We start from the raw sequence: 21,652 nt of genomic DNA, 5'->3' as shown, positions 1-21,652 counted from the left end.
AAAAAAATAAAAAATAAAAAGCCAATTATCCACAGTCACTGAGCTCTTGGCTCTTGGAAAGTATTCTTGCATTATGTATTTGTCCTCAAGGGAACAAAGATGGCTCTGAAACCCTGAGACCCTGAGGCCACCACACTAGAGATAAATCACATATGAAGTAGCATCCAATTTTTCTCTGTTTAAAAGATGTGAAAATATCCATACTTTATTTACTGCTATGGGAGAATAATATGTTGATGCAACCTTTTGGCATTAGTAACCAGAAGCCTTAAGAGTATTCATACTCTTTGATGCTCTGGTCATGACTCTGACCACCTACTCCAAGGAATTTACCAAAAACACAGAGATGCTGATTGCAATGGAATATATAACAAGAACGCACTACTAGCAACTGAAAGGTCCAACCCCGAAGGATTTCTTCATAAAAGTTGCTGGGAGCATCTGTAATGGGGTATTAGCTACATAATATTTCATTTTTCCAGGACGTTAGTTCTAGAATAATTCCAATCTGTGGCTGATGAAAGAGTGCAGAGAAGTGAGACAGGTAACTGGCCCCAAATTGCGTGGCCAGCAGGGCCACAGTTCTCACCAGAAGCCCAGCTCTGGAGGGCCCTGCTTTACCCTCTGTGCTAGTACTCTTTCAAGTTGTCCTGGGGCTTCCTGGTAACCAATGCAAAAAGAGAATTAAAATCAGTACCCAAAACAAAGCAAAACAATAAAAGCCAGTGGAAAAAGAAAGTGGAACCCATCTGCCTTATCTTTTGTAGATTTTGTTAATTTGAAGGTCACTTTCCTTTAGCCCTGGAAACTGTCTTTGGTTGTTTCTGTCTTTTTTATCTTTTCTTTGGAGCAGTCTTGGGTATTGAACCCAGAGCTTTTTGCACAGAACTACATCCACAGCCCTTTTTATTTTTATTTTTGAGGCAGAATCTCCTTAAATCACTCAGTTGCTTAGGCTGGGCCTGAACTTGAGTCTCTTACTTCAGCCTCCCGAAGTGATAATACTACAGCTATAAATCATTATGCCCTTTTTGCTTTTTGTGTGGTGCTGGGAATGGAATTCAGAGCCTTATTCCTGCTAGGCAAATACTCTGCCACTGAGCTACACCCTGGCTTTGGTTGTGTCTTTGACAACCATCCCCTCTGTGCTTCTTTGGCATCTTCATCTTGCATTCTTCTTGGTTGGTTTGGACCTCCTGGTTCCGCACTCTGTTTCTTATCTTGCTTACTTCTATTTTTTATTCCTTTGTCTTTCTGATTTTACACCTTGAAAAAGTTCCTAGGCTCCCCACTCTTAACTCTTCTCTCAAGCTCTTTATTTCAGCAATCACATTTTTAATATCTAAAATAAGCGCCTTGGGATGCTGTGGTTTGATCCCCAGATCCTCAAGCCATACCAGCCCTTCCCTGAAAGCATCCTGAGCCAGCCAAAAAACAAAACAAAACAAAAAGCAAAAACAAAAAAACTTCTCAACTTTTGGGGCTGGGAAGATAGCTCAGTAGAATAAGCACTTGCCTGGCAAGTGCAAGGGCCTGAGTTAAATCCTTGGTTCTGCAAAAACAAAACAAAACAAAAAAAGGGGTTAAAATAAGTGCCTTATACCTGGATTATTGTTTTGCACCAATTTTTCTTAACCCATGCATTAGATTTTCAAGCTCAGCCAGCCTATAGATAATGTTTTTATGGAACTTGTATTATGTACATGTTCACCTTTTTTCTTAAAGTTCTCCTTTACACCGCTATTATTCTAAAACACTTGATGTTTGAGTGTCTGGGCTATTTAGGAACATGGAAAGGAAAGGCTGATCAGGATTTCTCTGAGCCTGGATGTGGGCTCCTGAGCTGGCCATGTACTGTGATGAGGAGCAGGTGAGCAGCAGATGAGGAGCAGGTGGAGGGCAGGTGAGCAACAGGTAAGTGACAAGAAAGCACAAGTGAGCAGTAGGTGAGAAGCAGGGGAGGTGCCTGAGCAAAGCTAGTGAGGAGCTAAGCAGCTTTTGAGGCCTCCCTAACCCTAGAGGATGCCTCATAAACACGTGCAGGACTTCTCTTAGCTTATATTAGGTATACAAGGTTTTTCTCTCCCTTCTCTTCATTGTTATCTTCTTCCTTCTCCTCCTCTTCTTCCTGCTTCCTTTGTACCTCTCATCTTCTTTTCCTTCTCTGAATGAAGTGTCCTCTGCTCAGGCTGCGGATAAATGCCTGCCTGCTGAGCTTTGTACTGGAGCAGAAGCACACAGTGTTCTGTTGTTCTCTCACTTCCTCTCCCATCTTCAGCCAGTTGCTTCTCTCCATCCTGAGCCCAGAGGCTCTGTGGATCTGTTGCTTTCAGTCCTTGCTGCATCCTCATGGCTGCCGATTCCTCTTTTGGCTCCATGCCCTGGTGTTTCTGTTTTATTTTTTTTCCCATAATTTTATTGAGAAACAAATAGCAATGAGACAGTTTCAAATCAAATTGGTAGGACAGTTCCAATAGGTGCATCTGTTTTAACTTTCTGTCTTTTGCACATTTATTATAGCTGCTTCTCTCCTGGTGAATATCCTGTTCTTTTGGCTATTACAAGTTTGTGCATCCATTGCTTGCTGATCATTTCAGGGATGGAGAATCTAACATGAGGCCTTAATCTATCACCTTGAAGCCAGGTCCTTTAGTGCTTGAGAGAAATCCCTTAAATTCCATAGATGTCTATCTTAAGACTGATTTTAACAGTAAATATAATTTGTATAGACACAGTGGATCATGGAGGACAGTGAGAAGAGGACCAAAGAGAAGACGTATTTGCATCATAGCATGGAGACAGATGTGACCATGCTACATTTGCAGGAATAATGAGCCCACCAGCCTAGCAGGATGCCAGAGTTCCAGGAAATAAAGCTAGAGAAGGAATCTGGATGTGGAATTTTTAGTTCCAGAAAGGAAAATTTGGCTAAGGGACTTTGGGTAAAGCAAAAAAGTGATGAAATCAATATTTTAGAAAAATTCATTTGGTAGGACATGAAAAACACTTTGATGTGTAGACAGGCTAGAGGTAGCAGGCCAGATGAGAACTGTAACCATCCATTTGTGAAATGAAGGATGGTGGTAGCTGGATTAGGTGCTTCTCAGTTGCTGGGACAAAAAACCCTGCCATTTATGACTTCAAGGAGGAGAGGTTTATTTTGGTTTATGGTTTTTAGAAAACTCAGTCCATGGTCAGCCGGCTCCTGTGAAGAGACAGCATGGCAGAGGGGTGTGGCAGAAGAAAACCACTCAATCCATGGTGCTCAGGAAGCAGAGAAGGGAGGAGCCAGGGACAGTATGTGCTTCTGGGTCACGCCCCCAGTGACCATCTCCAGCCAGCTGCCCTGGAAGGCCCCATGTGCCTGGATTCCTGCAGCAAAGCTCCACTATGTGAAGGCTGGAAGGATGAAGGGCAAAATTGTGTGGTGCTTCTAGCAAGGCTGAGGCTGTAAGCCTGTTCAGCTGGGAGGTTTTGTCTTCTTACTGTTCATGCCACAAATGGAACTTTAGTGAATAGCTTCCATATGAGGATATCCTGGAGGTAGAATCCGTGTTCCATAATGGCAGACACTGAGTCCTTGTAGGTTGTAACATCCATATCAGATCTGGACTCCTGGACTCTTCTACTAAACACCTGTCTGCTTAAACCACTATTATATATAAGTATGATTAGGCACTGGGGATACTGGAGACTTTTTAGAGATTCTTTCTCAGCCCTTGCTGACCTGAATGAAAAATTTATCAAGACAAATTTTGAAGAGAGAGAGGGCTCAGTGCCCAAGAGCTTAGTAGCAGCTGTCTTCTGTATCCGCCATTCCTCAAGCTGAGGTCAGCTCTAGGCCATCCTATCAAAACTCTGCTGGATCTCTCACAAGAAGAGCTGAAGGTGGCACATTCTGATTGGTCTCAGGGCAGGGCTTGAAACTGTTTTTCTTGACTGGCAGTATCAGAAATTGTTGACCTGAGCCCCCTACAGCTCAACATAACATCATGGCTTTACTTCTTTTACTTTGTTTTTATACTTTTCTGCTGGATGGTTAAGATCAAGACAAAGCAAGACCTATGCAACAACACTTGTAGCTTTTGGATCTGATAAGGTCAGTGAAATCCCCTCAGGATTTATCCTGAGATCCTGTACCCCAGATTGTAGATCCTTTGTCAGTGTCAGCCATGTGGATGAGTCACGGCCATTGCTTGGCCAATGTGCTCTCTGTGAAAGCCTGAGAGAATGTTTTCTCTCCATGTGACTCTCCTTAGGCACACTCTACATCATCAATCACTTTCCTCTTTGGCCCCATAATCTCCTTGATCAAAAAATTTGGGACACTACCCAGTTATATGATGTTACAGTACAAGTTCTCATATGTCCTGAATCTTAATTGACCTTGGAAGGCTAGGGCCAAAATGTTGGCTTTCCTTGCGGCCCTCCTTTTTCTGTAATTTTGGTCTGCAAAATTAGGTTATTTAACCCTTCAGAAGAGAAGCTTATGAATATCGAACATCTTAGGCATAACATGGAACAGGTATTTTTCATCAAGTATTAATATGTTGAACTTTAAGTCCTTACAGAATATGATTAAAAAACATTTAAAAAATTAGAATATATTTTAAAATAGGCATAAAGAATTATATAATTCTCATGTTTACACATAAGTCCAGAAATCTAACCATATACAACCTTGTAGCAGGACAGTCCCCCAACATTTCTTTCCTGTCTCCTGCCTTCATTCACCACCCCCTTCTATTATGGACTACTGAACTCTTTTAGAATATTTTGCTGAGTTAACACACCTATAATATTCAAATGATGGAACTAAACAAAAAAAGCGATACAGATGAATGTCCATTTTGTATCTGTGTATTCAAAGTGGTTAGGATAGATATATAGTTACATTCTCTTAATGAATAGAGAGATTTGTTCTAATAGTATTTGTAAAGAGGATATCATGTCCGCATTTTGTACAGCAAATAACCACTAGGAAGAGAGTATGCAATGTGTTAATTATTGAGACTGTCCTACCAATTTGATTTGAAACTGTCTCATTGCTATTTGGCTCTCAATAAAATTATGGAAAAAATAAAATTACATTTTCAATTTCAAAAAAAAAAAACAAACTTTTTCTGCACAAGTCCTGAATCTCCTTAATTGACAGGTCACACCCACTTATCCAGCCTCTTTGCAGCACCCTAATCTCCTGGCTGAATATTATTTGGGCACTGCCTCTATGTGAGATGCTCAGACCCAAAGTTTGCTATTTAGCTGATGAGGATTCTAAATTTCAGAAAGTCCAGGTAGTTAACTTAAAGCCATGTAACACATACTGCTCTAAATGAGTAAAATTCTCAATTCCTTGATATGAGTCATAAATTATCTATGTTATAGCCATGCCTAATGTCTGGTTTCATGTCTTTATTAATGCTCTTCTTTTCACCTAGAATTCTCTGCCCCTTACTTTTGCTCTGGGAAACTCCTGTTCATCCTTCAGGACCCAGACCAAGGGCTACCTTTCTCTTTGTGGAGGCCAGAACAGTAGTCTCAAGATACAATATTCCATCTGAGCTTCAGTCCCTCATGGTGTGCCTTACAAAGAAGCAGCATTGCATGGTAATGGTCTGCATGCCTGGCTCTCCCCTACCATGTTGTCATTCGAAGGGACAAAATCCCTGCCAGCCCTATAAACAAACAAACAGGCAAATAAGCATTGCCTGAATGAGTTTTAAAACCAGCAGGCAATCAAGCCAAATGATGCCTTTTAGTAAATGAAGGAAACTGGCTATCAAGTTGAACAATACCCTAAGTAAGCATCAGGGGCTGACTGTACTAAGACTTATCTCTTTGCCACCTCTGCCACATGGAACATATATGAGGACGATGTCACCAGGGGCTACTTTAAACAGGCATCCTTGAAAACTTAGGTTTCCACAGAGACCCTTCATTCACTCCTAACTCTCACACCATAAGCCACTGCTTCTAAATAGCAGGGTGAAGGTGGAGGTGTATTTCTAGTTCAGCATCTGCTTTTGTTGTGGAATGTGACTGAAAAGACCATAAAGGTAGATTTGATTCTTGCTTTCATCCTTTCAAGAAATTGAATCAATTCTGACACAGCATCCTTTTTTCCAGATTTTGAAAACTTTAAATCCATTTTAAACTAGATTGTGATTGACAAACCCAGGGGAACGTTGGTGAGCAGTTAAATACTAATTAGCCAAACCCCTGCTAATCTCTCAGCTGTCAGAGGCAGAGATAGACAAAGGCTTCCATTAACCTTGGGTTATTCCCCCAAGGAGGAGAGGTCAGAGGGGAGTGTTCAGTCAGCTGTGAGATTAGGTGAACCAAATCTCAAGTAATCATCATAAAAAAAAATCCAATTGTCTTTTTATTCATTTAAAAAGACATTATGTTGACATGAAAACTTTCTTTGGTAGGTTTTCTTTCCCCAAACTTCCCATCACTTAAATGGTTCTAATTATTTTTAGGATAAAGTTCAGAGCCTTTCCTCTAACTTTATATCCCCAGTAAAGACTTTTGGTTGTGTCTGACACTTCTTCCTCCCCTGGAAGCCAAACCTGTCCTCTGGTCAGAATTCTCAAGCTGAAGCCACCTCCAACATGTTTGGCTGAGTAGATAGTATAAATTATCTACTCAGACTCAACTAAGTCTGCCTCTTGGCAATTGTATCAGTCAATATTTTACTAAAGAAATGTATATAACGCAGGATATACAAATGTATAAGAAATTACAAATCCTGCTTATGATGGTCAATCACAGAGTTGGATGAGGAACAGTGCAGAGGGCATCTGCATGCTGGAGACCGAAAGATTCAGTTCTAGGTCTGAAACTTGCTGCCCTGTCCTATGCAGGTTTGTATCAGGAGATTGTCAGGTCTGCAATGGAAGCTTGAAGAGTTATGATGGACGCTGAACAGTCTACCCCAGGAGGCTGAAAGAACTGCACTGGGAGCCGAAGTCTTCACTGGAAGCCAGGAGAGGATATCCACACTGAAGACTAGAGCTCCTCTGAGCCGATTCGTCCTTCCTCATTTCTCCTTTGTACCAGCCAAGTGATGAGCCGTCCTAGGGTGGGTCTTCTACATGCCAGGGTGTAGAATTGCTGAGCCAATTTAGTTAAGCTTCTAAACTTCTCAAGTTGACACAATCAATCAAGCATTACAGTAATCCATTGCATTAGAAGAGCAGTGGATAAAGCAACTTCCTTTATATAATCACTTCTGATCTCCACACATTCAAAAAGCAGCTATGGGAAAAGATAAATGCGCTGGGGCCAAGGGAGGCTTCAGTGTCAGGTCCAATATCATACAGATGCCAGGAAAAGAGGAGGGCTGGCACCCAGAGCCCCACCTTGTCCCTCCTTGTCCTTTGGTCAGTCTCCCCAGGTGTCTGCTTGAAGCTTAGACCAGCCCGGGGACAAATCAGAAGAACACCAACTTTTCACAAAATTAAATTCAGTTTACTGAGCTCTCTTTTATTTCAAAATTATACTTGATTTGCTGAAATGTATTTTCTTTTTCTTAAATAGTAGTGGAAGTCAGTTGATAGTTGCATTTTAACCTCTGTTTATCCTAATTTGGTAAAATCCAAAATTGCCAAAGAGTCATAAATGTCTCTATTTCATTTGAAGTGTTAGCAACTTTATAACATTCCAAAGCTTAGGGAACATTACATGCTCTGTGTTTTGGTAAAACCTTCGTTGATCATATGCTCTCAACTTAATTTTTACCTCTGCTCTTTGAAAGTAATAAATTATCATATAATTAATTTGGCAAATGAATGTAATTGTGTATCATGTTAGTAAATGAATTCTGCTTTTATCATGAGAAATTCTCCCTATAGCTCTTTGTTGGTGGAGTGGCCCATGCCTTCTCGGGGACATCCTTATCTGTACACTATGCTTCCAAGAGAACATTTAGCATTGCCCAGCTCCTATATTTTATTGGCCATCTCTTCTTCTAGCCCATGATTTCCTATGAGTATAAACCTTGTACTCTTGGCACTAGAGTACCTATTGTCCATCAAGAATGTGATGCGCATCTGAATTTGGGCTGCAGAACCACTGTTTAGTTGTATCACTGGCCTCAGTAATGAGAACACCTGACATGTGTTGAATAGGTACTGTGTGCTTCCCACTACACTTTCTATTTTATATACAGTCTTATTCAAAGTCAGTATGCACAAGCCTCATCATTATAACTTCAAATGGTAACTCCATTTACTTCCAAGGGGAAAAACCTTTCACAAACTAGATCATGCATGGTCTTGAAGATAGGCAGACTGAGGAGAATATAAGCCAACTGAATGTTGGAAATTAAAAACCATCGAGAAATCATTTTTGCCTACTTATTCTTTCTTCAACCCCACTTATCCTTTCTAGATTCTACTATTAGAATTTTACTTTCTTGGGAAGTTAATTACAAGGTTCAAGATGAGGCAAAGAGAGTGTGATAATCAGTACAAGTTGTAGTAAGGTAGATACTGAAAAGAGAAAGCCAGCTTGAAGACCAAAATTGTCAATAGACAGAGACTTCAACTCTGCTCCTGTGAATGAATTCTCCATTACAGTCCACCCCATGCCTCCTAATTATCCTTACAAATTTGAGCAAATATAGCTCAACATTTTACTTTAGTCCAAGCCCCTATTCAAGTGAAATTATGCTAAAACCCAACCTTTAATGATTCTACTATAGTTAGAGGCTTTCTCTCCACCCTTTCTTGATAAATAGGTGAATGGTAAGGATGTGTGTTTGCGTGATTCTCTAGCTTTCCTGTAAATCTCAAAAGGATGTAAAAGTTCCGAAGGTTAAAAAACATGAATTCAGAAAATGTGAACAGAAGTTCTTCAGTTAAGGTCTGTGGATCTAAATTGTTGCTACTAGGATAAACTGGGGTCACTTCATTTTGTTTTGTTTTGAATACAGATTCATAGATCCCAAATGTAGAACTCTTAACTTACAAAATATGGTATGGGAAGCCCAGAACCTACATTTTAAAAATCCTCCCAGGAGATGTACTTTAAAATCTGAGCGTCCCTAACTTTAAATTGATTCAGGTTTGTGTTTAAGAATATTTCATAAATTTATGAGCATCTTACTATTATTCACATTATTGGATTCTGATAGTTGAATAGTCATTTCCTTGAGCTTTCCTGAAATACACTCTTGTTATCAGAAAAAATATTTTTTCCTTTTTAAAAATTTCTTTGATTATTATTTCCTTCTGTTCTCTCATTACTCTGCCTATGTGCAGATCAGGGTTTGGTAAAGCCTAAAGGCTCTTCCTGTATGACCACTAGGAATCATTTCTCCAGGTCAAGATGGTATATAGGTACCTACATGATATCCTCCACGTTATCTTATGGGCAGCAAGGCCTCCATGTTTACTGCCTGACCCAGTGTGATGGGGATCCTGCCATAGGCTCTGAAGCCTGCCACCCAGATCCCTTCCAAAGAAGGCTCCATTGTGGAGCCACAGAGCATGCTCAGTGTTCTCCAGCTGGCTGATCTTCCAAGTCTGGCCTCAGTGGTAAGAAAGTAGCTCTCCAGGAGAAAGCCTTCCTGCGCAGCCTTTGATGGAAGAAGAATGGGTAGGAAGAACAATGAGTCTTTTCAACCAATGGGAGGCCCTCTGACAGTACTTACTCCAGATCTACCAAGTTAGCTAAGGCTTTGGTGGGCTGCATTATAGCTGTACTTTTTTTTCTTTTTCTTTCTTTTTTGTTCTTTGCCTGTTTTTGCACAACCTTGCTTCCCTTCATAACTATTGGTCCTTAGTAAGCAATTTGAACCCAACTGTGGCAGATTATAATGCTATGATGGTAACACAGGCACTATTACTTTGTTTCTAACTCAGAGAGAAAGAGACATAACTCTTATTCATCTTTATGTGTTTGCTGGCTGGGTATGGTGGCCCACTCTTGTAATCCCATCGCTCTGGGAGGCTGAGGCAGGAGGAGCACAAGTTCAAGCCCAGTCCAGAAAATTTAGTGACTTAGCAAGACTGTATCAAAAAAGAAACAAAACAAAACAAACAAATAAAAAACAGGCTGAAGATGTAGCTCAATGAAAATTCCTAGGCTCCATATCCAGTACCACAGTTCATCGATCAATCAATCAATCAATCAATCAATCATTTAATGTTTGATATTGACTTCAATTAGATATTTTTAATCTTTATTAGGAGCCTACTAATTCTATTAGAAATGAGTTTTCAGTTTTATCATATACATGTTAAATATTTTCCACATTTTCATTGATGTAATAGATTATAGTTAGAGATTTCGTAACAGTGAACTGCCCTTACCCTCCAGGCTAAATTTAGATAATGGTACATATATTTTATTTTTTAAATTTATTTGCATAGTACCTGCTAGTATTTTAGTCTTCACAAAAATGTAATGATACTGTACAATTTACTGTTTCTTTTTCTTAAAGTTCTCTGAACTGTAACACACCTCCATCCATCACCATGACGACAATCAGAAAGCAGAGCAGTTATAGCATCTCCCAACTTCTCCTTGTTCTGATTCTTTGGTGATCCTCCCATCCCCAACTCAGTAATCATCTTTTCAGGATGGCTTATGAAAACCTTCATTCGATAGGGAGCCTTCTGAGACTTTTTTCTTTTACTCACCACTATTACTTTGGGATTTGTCTGAGTTGCTAGGAGTATCTGTTGCTACTTTATTCCCTTTTTTGTTTGTTTGTTTTTGATACAGGGTCTTGCTACTTAGTTTGGACTCGTAGTGATTGATCCTCCTGTCTCAGCCTTCCTTGTGCTGGGATTACAGGCCTGCGGCATGGCATGTGGTACCAGGGTTCCAACTTAGGACCTTGCACTTGCCAGGCAGTCACTTATGCCACTGAGCTGTCTCCCCAGCCCTTCATTCCCTTTTATTGCTGAGAAATGTTCAGGCTCGAGGATACCCCCTTTCTTCAGCCAACCACTCGCTGAAAGTCACTTGAGCTGTTTCCTGCATACACTCACCATTAGGTGAATGGAGTGTAAATGGAGTTTTCACTTTTTGTAGGGCAAAAAAGTTCAGAAAGTGATTGCTGATCTATTTGGTAAGTGTATGTTTAGCTTCATGAAAAATTGCTGAACTATATCCCAAAGAATGACTACACTTTGGATTTCAATAGCATTGAATGAGATTTCCTTCTGTTACTTGGCATTCTTGTTAGTGCTAAGGATTATTGACATTTAAATTAAGTGTAGTTGGGCTAGCCAGATAGCTCAGCAGACTAAAGTGCCTGCTTAGGCAGAGTGCAGTGGCCAGGGTTTGATCCTGCCATGCCAGCGCCATTCCCGGGGCGCACTGAGACAGCGATGGAGACTGGGTATGATGGCTCATGCCTGTAATCCCAGCACTTGGGAGGCTGTAAATAGGAGAATCACTATGAGTCTGATCTATGTAGTGAGACCCTGTAGATTCTGTAGGCCCACTAATGAAAATACATTAAAAAAGTAAGTGTAGTCATTCCAACAGGTGTGCTGAAGTATATTCCTATGCCTTTGTTGTTTTCTACAGTGCTGGGGATAAAAGCCAGTACTTGTGTGTGCAGGCTCCGCACTCTCCTTCTGAGCTACACCTCCAGCTCTCTCATTGTGATCCTGATTTTTTAATTTGCATTGTTTTTAGCAACTAATGATGGTAAGCATTTTAATAAATGTTTTACGGGTTTGAGTGTTTTTTTTTTCCAACATCTACTTTCTTCAGATCACTTTTTTAAAAAATGAATAATTGTTTTCTTATAGATGAGTTCTGAGAAGTTTTTAAATATAGTCTAAGGATGAGTCCTTCGTCACAGACATAAGTTATAAAATACTGATTTTAATTTTATTGACAGTATTTTATGCTTCTTCCCTGTTTGTATTTTTCCCTAAATTATATTGCTGGCAACTTATCTGAGGACTTTTTGCCTAACCCATAGTCTCAGAGATTCCCTCCTATGTTCTCTTCTAAAGATTGTGTGGTTTTGCAGTCATGGCTTTAGATCTACGATGGAGTTAATATTTATATAAGGTGTGGAATAGAGTGCAATGTTCAGCTGTTGCAAAAGCATTTGCTATAAAGACTACCAAAGGTGGGTTTATTTCTGTCTTAGTCCTCCAACTTTATTCTTTTTCCAAATTGTTTTGCTATTTTAATTAATTTGCATTTTCATGTGAATACTACAGCCAGCCTGCCTGTATCTACACAAATCTTGGCGGGATTTTGACTGCAGTTGGAGAGAACTGACACTTTAACTCTGCTGCCATCCATGAGCATGGTCTCTATTTATTTAGGTCTTTCATGATATTTTATGATTTTTTTTTGTTTCTAATGCAGAGATCCTGCACCAATTTTGTTACTTTTATACCTATTCCTGCTTTTTGAGCTATTTAAATACTTTAAAATATTTCAGGTTACAATTATACATTGCTAATGTATAGAAACAAAATAGGTTTTTGTATGCTGACCTTATATCCTGAGATCTTTCTAAACTCAATTATTAGTCTTATGAGCTCTATTGTGCTCAATTTTTGTCATATTCTTTTTATGCAGCGGTTGATCTATGGTCACATACTTTTATCATTTTTATATATTTACATGACAAATTACATTGATTTCTGAATGTTAAACCAGCCTGTATTTCTGAAATAAAACCCATTGTTGTGATATATTGATTCCTTTAAAAATTTCTGGAACTGATTTGTTGTTTTGTTGAAAGTTTTAATGTCAATGTTCATTAAGGATATATGTTTTTGGGTTTCTTTTCTCTTTTTTTCTGTGCTATCTTTGTCTACCTTGGAATCAGCTTAACTCTGGCTGCACTAAAGAATTTAGAAAATGTTTCCTTCCATTAGTCTTCATATTGTTACATAGAGCTACTGTCCATCCATCTGTTAATGTTAGATTTACTAATGAAACTGTGGTGGCACAGTACTTTCTTGTGAGGGACGTTTAAACTACACATTCGTTGTCTTTAGGAAATACAGTGCTGTCTTGGTATTTCTTGTGTGAACTGATCCCAGAAAGCTCAGTGAGCCCCAAACAATCTGTTTTAACTGAAAAAGATAGCCAGTCCCAAGGCACTTGCTACTTATAAGTTCTAGCTTATATTGTGAGTGCCAAACAAATGACAAGTACCAAGACAACATTTTGGGGTTAAAATGTATCAATTATCAAGTCCACTGAGTTTCAAAGCAGTTGGGTACCAAAATATGATTGCCTAGGATATGTAGTAGATGTCAAGGAATTGGAGCAATTCATTTAAGTTGCTGGATTTTTATTATCAGGTTTGTAGTATTCCATACTACTTTGGGGCATTACAATGGGTAAAATATACCCATTCTGTACTTTTCTCATGAAACTATGTACTTTAGCACAATGATAGCTGGCTATGCATCATAGTAGATATACCTGGTGAATACAGAAAGAAATCTTTGTGTTCATCCTCTTGGTTCAAACAGCAAGATGTGTACATGTGTTTAAAAGTATCAAGCTTGTAACTGTATATGCTGACACTTGTGAACTAAGCAACTGCACTGAAGATAGCAATGTGTAATACTAGGGTCATGCTTGGAATGCCTGTCATTCTGGTCTTCTAAATATGTACTGCTTGTCATGTCATATCAATTACTACTATAATGTCTCTCAAGTAAATGTTCATTTTTTTAAAAAGGGAAATAAATGAAATCAAGAGACAAGAAAAAAATGCCATAGGACTGTCTTGCTACAATGCTGTATATGATTAGATTTCTAAATTTCTGTGTAAAAATATGTAATTGTGTATTTCTATTTTTTAAAGTTTTTTCTTTTTTTGCTTCACATTCTGCAGGGATTTAAAGTTTAACATATCAATACTTGATGGAAAATACCTGTTCCATGTTAAATCTAAGATGTTTGATAGTCAGAAAGATAGTGAGTTTAAGCTCAACTGCCTATGTTATAGGGTAATAATATCATTAAGCTTCTCTTCTGAAGGATTAACAACTTAAGTTTGCAGATCAACAATTAGAGAAAAAAAAAGGCTGCAAGGACAGCCAACATTTTGGTCCTAGCCTTTCAAAGTCAGTGAGGACTCAGGACATAGGAGAACCCGAACTGTAACATCCTGTAACTCAGTTGTGCCCCAAATTTCTGATCAAGGAGATTAGCCACACAGGAATATGATCGATGATGTACAGTATGCCTAAGGAGAGTCACATGGAGAGAAAACATTCTTTCAGGCTTTCACACAGAGCAAATTGGTCAAGCAATGGCCGTGATTCATCCACATGGCTGACACTGACAAAGGATCTACCAACTATAGCACAGGGTTTCAGGGTAAATCCTGAAGAGATTTGACTGACTTTGCCAGATACAAAAATTGCATTTTTTGTTATGCAGGTCTTGCTTTATCTTGGTCTTAACCATCCAACAGAAAAGTATAAAAATGAAATATAAAAAGTAAAGTCATATTAATATACTGAACTGTAAAAGGTTCAAGACAACACTTCTTAGTTTTTTTTTTTTTAAATCATTGGTACATTTTATTTATTTATTTATTTATTTATTTATTTATTTATTTGTGTGTGTGGCCAGCTCAGCCCACCAGGGGGCGGGGCTGGCTGGCATGTGGTGCTGGGGGATTGAACCGTGGTCCTTGTGCTTTGGCCAAGCTTGTTCTAAGTAGGTGCTTTAGACCACTGAGCCATCTCACCGGCCCCAAGACAACACTTCTGACATTGCCAGTCCTACAGATAACCTACTACTATGGACTACTGGACTGTATTGGATTATTTTGCTGAATTCACACACTTACAATATTTAAATGGCAATCGAATACCCATCTCAGACAAAGATAAACAAAAAAAGGGGATACAAATGAAGGACCATTTTGTATCTGTATATATCAAATAGGATAGATATACAGCTACTTTCTTTTAATTCAATGAGAAGAAAGATTTGTACTAATAGTGTGTGGACAGGATATCATGTCTGCATCTTGTACTATGAATAACCACTACGAAGACAACAATATGCAATGTATTAATTATTGAAACTGTCCTACTAATTGGTTTTGAAACTGTCTCATTGTTATTTGTTTCTCAATAAAATTAATTAAAAAATGAAAGTATCATGTCAAGTATTTTACTCACATAATGTTCCATGTAACACTTTCACGTGGGCGTCTCTGGGTATCACAGGGGTAAAATATGCCTACACCACACTTTTGTTTTGCCTTAGGTGTGATAATTGAAGTAAAAATTATATTTTTTGTAGAGTTCTACTAGTATTTTCATTGTCATTCATGAAGAAATTTCTTTCTGTTATTTTTTAGACTTTGTAAACAAAAAAAACCCTTGATGTTGAAAATTTCTATACCTATATATAAACACTCCATAAATATTACATATTCAGTATCTTATTTTTGAATATTTTTCTTGTGAAGTACACATTCTTATTGCAGTAAAATGCATAAAACTAAAAATAATAATTCATCAATATAAATACCTGTAAAAAATAAGCATGAGGGCCGGCGAGAGAGCTCAGTGGACTAAGCTGGGGTTTGATCCTTGGTCCCACATGACACACTGGCCCTATCCCTGGGCACACTGAGCCTGCCACCAAGACTTGGCATGGTGATGCATGCCTGCAATCCTAGCACTGGGGAGGTTGAAACAGGAGGAGCACTACAAGTTTGAGCTGCATAGTGAGACCCTGTACCTAATACATTAAAAAATAATAATAATAAAATGAAAAATAAATGTGGGTGCTATTCACTCTCTATGATGCTTTTTTACCCCCAAATTGATATAATGCCCCAAAGTATCTATGGGGTCTATATTGTTATTCTCCTTCATTTCCACTGTTGATATTAGTGTCTTCTTTTTATATTTGTCAGTCTATCTACAAGTTTACTGATGTAATTATTTTCCTCTTTCAACTTCAGTGATGCCTGCTCTTGTCTTTATTGCTTCCTTTCTCTGCCCTGGGCATTCCTTTTGAAATTGTCATGCTATCACTCCTTAATTCTTAGCCGCCTAACTTTGTTTCAATTCTTAGATGGTAGTAGTACATGTCCTACCAACTAGTCAATGATAATGATGGTGATGACACATATGTAATGAGTTTTGAGCCCCTGCCTCTATGAAAATGTCCTTGTTGGTCATACATGAAAGTTTACTTAGTTAGGCATGAAATTCTTAAGCTATCATACATTTTCCTCAAAAAACTCTACAGATGTATCTTCATTATCACTTAGAATTTGGCACATAGAAGTACTTGCGGCTAATCAATTAGAAAACGGACGTTTCTCTCCCACTAGTGATTTTTTAATTAAAAGCTTTTGCTAAAATGCTTAGAAATGTGTGTTAATTTTCAATAATTTTAACCTAGAATATAGTCAGTGTATTTAATCTCCAGCTCTTTTGCTCAGCTCAAGAGAGATGTATTAGATGATGTATTACTATTGCTTCATGTAATATTTCTGATTATGTACAGTTCTGATTTCTCCTTTGTAAATGCCTTTAAATGGTGATTTGCCATTCCTTATTTTACACACACACACACACACACACACACACACACATACACATGTGTGTGTATATATATATATTCAATTTTGATTGTTTTTATTTCTTTCTCTGCAGTTTATAATGCCATATTATTTTATTACCTTTTATCTCAGTTTACTCTCTTGATTTCAGATATTTTGCTTTTATTTATTGGTTACGTATTTGTACTTGTATTTCTCTGAATATGTCTATTAGATTTATGACATCTTATTCTGCTTCTTACAATAAATAGGATTTTCTTACATGCTCCCTTTTGTTTTGTTTTTCAGTAAGCATAATTAATTGCACTGGTTTTGTTTTCTTTACTCTGAATGGCCTAGGATAGAGCCCCCCACACAGATGAACTTCAGCATAATTTGTTTAATGAGTACTGGGTAAGGAAGGTGAGACCTTGACAGACACTGGGTATGTGAGTTAGCATTAGCTCTGATTTTACCCTAATTATGTAATAGTTTGATTTCCTTTTCAGATCCACAGCTGTAATGGAAACTAGTTTCCAGTTTCCTTGCTAGGTTTTGAACTCATGCGTCTCCTTTCTATTATGGTGACCTTTCTCCCTGAGTCTGATGCTTCCCTGTCTGGTACTCTAAGCTGAGGGTGAAGCATACTTCCTATGGTTACAAACTTCCTTCCTGTGTCTGTGGTCACCTAGCACGGTGTCCCCATGGTTAGTGATCCCATGCACAAGGTTCAAGTTAAAGTATGCCTTTTGTCCTTTCTGTGCAGTTGATACCTGGCACTAGACCTTTGGATGTAGGAAAACACTGTTAAGACCAGAGATGTTTGTGAGAAGAAAGGAAGAGTACTTAGCTATGAACAGCCATAGACAGAAAAAGTGTCATCTCAGTTTGCTGGGTGGTATAAACTGGAGTCTCTAAATCAGTTGTGGTATAAAATATAGTATCGTTTAATTTTTCATCATTTTTTTCTGTATGCCCATTTAATTTATTGGGAAGTAAGAAGGTATTAGTGACCTACCACCCAAAACTATTTTATGTCAGGTCACCATTTCTAAAATGTTTTTTAAAGTATTAGGATTTATTGTAAAATCCAGCCAGAACTCAGGCATTTATTTTGAATGGAGACACAGTGTTGTTTTTTCTTATCGTATGTCCCTCCTCCTACGCACACTTACACATAAATATGCCAAATTAAATACACTGTACACTTACTCCAGACAGCTGATAAAGGACTTTTGTTGAAATAACTTCCAAATATTTATTAAAGTAAAATAATAGCAGCTGTTGCCAAAAAAATCATCCCCAAATCCAAATATTCACGACCAACGCTCCCCAAAATCATTTCATATCAACTCATGTTTTCATTTTGTTCTAACGCTGACCTGAAGTTCTTTACCAAGTCACCCCTGAGTTATCAACTTCACTCACTTGTGGGTTCCCAGCCCAATTAGCAAACCCTCGTGGGTTCTATTATGCTATTTTCACCAGGATCCTGCAGGCTTCTGTGTCCGGTACAACCTCTCTCTACTCTGTGGTTCTTCGTAGGCGAATTGTTTTGCAGTTCTTCAATGTCAAATGATTTATTTTCAAAATAAAAATTGATAAACAAATTGTAAGGGGAAAAGTGTGTGCTTGCCTCCCAAAACAGATGACTGTAAAATGCCAGAAAAACTCTTTGGCCCCTGATTTATTACCTACAATAATCCAATGTTACATATTGATCTCAACCAATACCAAACCTCTTTCCTTCTTAGTTGAGAAAGCATAGCTAGGGAGATTGTATTGTTTGTATATTTCCCAAGACAGGGAAGTATTCAATTTAAAGCTAAAAATAAAAAAAATAAAAATCTTAGGAAGACACAGGGTGTTTATACATGGTTATGCGCTTTTAAACTTGAAACACTTTTTGGCAGTCATCTGAGTGATCAATTTTCTTCACTCTCTATTGGCATTGTTTTTAAAAAGTGGTTACCCTGCTCCAAGCAAGGGCCACGTTGCTGTTCGGAGGTCCAGTCTTTCTTTGAACAATGGCTCATGCAATCATGTTTTCTCAGGTCTCTTAGAAGTTATAGCAATAAGAAGCAGCAGACAGTTCTGTCCTCTGCACCCTAAAATCACATTTCTCACGTGGCAAGACAAGGAAGGGAAAAAAAATCATTGAACATAAAATGAGACCCCATATCTGCCACCCTGTGAGGTCATGTCTGTGCAGCAGATTGGAGTCAGGGTAAGTTTTTCTAATGGAGGCCGGAGTGATTTGGCGATGACATAAAGGGGGCCTGATATGGGGCTGTCAACTTTCTCCTAAGTGACAAGACTATTTGAGAAAAACAAAAAAGCATCCAATCAGTTCACCCTCCTGGGTTACCCAGGGCAGAAATGGAGTTGAGCTATGTTTGAATCACCTGCAAAGCATCTCTCGGATCCCTTTCACAGCCGGTGCTGATGTGAAAATTAGATCGCATCATTCTCACCTCCGTCACTGGATGGAGGATGCAGTTTTCTTAGAAGTTTATTTTCACCCTACACCCAAGTGTAATTGTCCTTCCATTGCCACTGTTAGCTCATCAGATAAACATTAGAATACAAATACTTGTACATATGTTTTGGGGAAAAAGAGTTGGTGTCACTGTTGGGTGAAGAATGTGATGGGAAAAACTCTCTGACTTAACAGGCACTTTTGTTGAAGAAGACTGGGTATGGCCTGTGGGACAACAGGGAACAGGAACCCAGTCCAGACTTGCAGCTAAAAGACCATCTCCAGAGGGTGGGAAAAGCTTCCAGAAATTAGAAAAGGAAGATAGAGTGACAGAGAAGAGAGGACATAGTGCTGAAGATGTCCCTAGGAGTTTCTCATGCTGAGTAGCAGGAGGATACCTTCGATAATGGGATTGAGTAATGTTGCATCTTAAGGTCTTCATCATGTTTTACAGTTGATTCTTTTGATTTGCCCTAGGTGTGTTCCATGAAGTGGCCATGAACACTGAAGCGGGGATACTGAGTCTTTGCTTTGAGAAGAAGGACAGAATTGGGCTCCTGTATGACTCTGACCACACCACTGAGTTACATTTCCAGCCTTTTTTCTCTGTTCTTTGCCCCCCCCCCACCTTTTTGAGAAAAGTTCTTGCTACATCACTGAATTGCCTAGGCTGGGTTCCAATTTGCAGTCTTCCTGCCTCAGCCTCTGAGAATGCTGGGATTAGAGGCATGTGCCACCATGCCTGGCCAAGGCATCTTATTTAATATATATTGCTGATGCATTAACAGTAAACTCAGTCAATAACACTGTAACACATGTCTGCACAAAGCTTATTTAATACAAGTAATGTCTCCAGTGGGCATGTCACAGGCTTCTAAGCTTTAAGGACATTCAGTACTGCTCAGGGCCATTTTCAACATTAAAATCACCAACAAAAATTCCACAAAATGTGGCAAGTGTGGCTCTGAGCAATCTTGTAAAGGATAACTGCTTACCTCAGCCAGGATCATATACAGCAGATGATGAATATTTTGCCATCCCGCCATTGCCCACGAATGACGACAAATAAGGTGTTTAACGTGAGCATGTCTCATTTAGCACTGGGGATGTTGCAATGCTAATGGGGGTGTTAACTGGGTGTCCCATCTGTCTGGCAGCCCTACTGTAAGAGCCGTGATTGACCTGAGTTCCAGGATAACTTTTTGTGCTGTTAGTCAGAGTTTCATTCAGAGATTTGAGCCCCTGCACTGTAGAAACTGAGATTTTAGAAGCGTCATTAATTCCTTCACAAATGTTAAAAGAACCCAGAAGGGAACATTCAAGAGAGAAGTTGAAGGAGCAGAGTCACCAACCCACTGAGCTGAGACCCAGCACTTCCGGCCACCAAGTGTGGCCCAGGGACCTGGAGAGGGATGTGGGAAGCTGAGTGGGTGTGCATCCACCACCTCTCAGCAATGGCCACCATGTGTGGGGAGGCTGGGGATGACTCACATGTGCCTCACACTGTGCCTGTGGCCATTAGACAGTGGTGGCTCCTACCTCACCATGGCCTCCAAGTGTAAAACACTTAGGAGTAATGTGCATGTGAATCGGGTGGTGTCTGGGAGCAATACAACTTAAAAATTTACAAAGGGATGGAAAAGCAAATTGGTATTTGGATCAATGGAAATATGAACCATATCCTTCCATGGAAACTCAGTATTGTATACCTGTCAATTGTTTTGTAAATCTGGTACAGTTCTGCCAAAAATTTTAATATTATTATTGTTGAGGCCCATCAAAATTATTCTAAAAATCACCTGGCAGAATAAACAAAGAGGAATAATAAACAACACTTAACAAGGAGGAATAATTAAGGAATTTGGCTTTCTCCAATGTTAACAAGACAATAAAGTTATGATAAGTGAAACAATGCAGACACGCCAATCACTGGAAAGGAATATCATGATAAAAAATAGATAGATAAAAATGATTTCATAAAAACAGAGCTTCAAAATGAGAAAATGAATAAATTATTTGATACATTATACAGGGGGCAAGTAGCTGACCATTAAGAAAAAGCAAAGCTAAAGTTCAAAAGCACGTCACCGGCATAACTTTCGGATGACTTTGGGGTATGAAGCACCAGGAAAATGTAAATATTATGAATACGGTGTATTTAATTTTAAGGTGTGGAAGACCTTTAAAGCATGATGGCACAGACAAAAATTGTAGAAGAAATATCAGTGAATTCATTGCATGAAAGCAAACATCATATAGCAAAAATTGCCCAAGTCAACCATGAACAATGACAAGCTATAAAAAGTGTTCATATTTTTAATAAAAATGTTTATATTCTTATTGTATACAACTCTTTACAACATAGAAAAACAAGCAAAATATGTGAGCACCCTGGCAGGGCAGCAAACGCCTGTAATCCCAGCACTCTGGAAGGTCCAGCCAGGAGGATGGCAAGTTCAAGCCCAGCCTGGGAAACTTAGCAAAATTAGTGAGACTCTGTTCCAAAACTTAAAACTTTTAAAAAGGGTTTAGGAGGTAGCTCAGTGCAGAGGCTCTGGGTTCTCCTCAATGAAGAAAAAATAAAAAGAGAATAAGTTATCAACAAAATCTTGGAGTCCCAAAATTAATATACGTGGAAGCCCTCATCCACA

General features: G+C 38.8%; 1 long non-coding RNA gene across 1 annotated transcript in view; it reads left to right on the top strand.

Annotated features, from left to right (window-relative positions):
• The window catches only part of LOC111816373, a 55,359-nt gene extending 35,638 nt beyond the window's left edge, over positions 1-19,721 (top strand). The window contains exons 2-3 of the long non-coding RNA XR_002820782.1: positions 6,867-7,066; positions 19,479-19,721. This is a non-coding gene — a long non-coding RNA (uncharacterized LOC111816373). The remainder of the gene's footprint in view (positions 1-6,866; positions 7,067-19,478) is intronic.
• The last annotated feature ends 1,931 nt before the right edge of the window (positions 19,722-21,652 follow it).

The sequence above is a fragment of the Octodon degus genome, unplaced genomic scaffold (assembly GCF_000260255.1).
Source record: "Octodon degus isolate 3935 unplaced genomic scaffold, OctDeg1.0 scaffold00031, whole genome shotgun sequence".
NCBI lineage: Eukaryota > Metazoa > Chordata > Mammalia > Rodentia > Octodontidae > Octodon > Octodon degus.
Note: the sequence above shows the minus strand (reverse complement) of the source record. Positions and strands in the feature narration are given on the sequence as shown.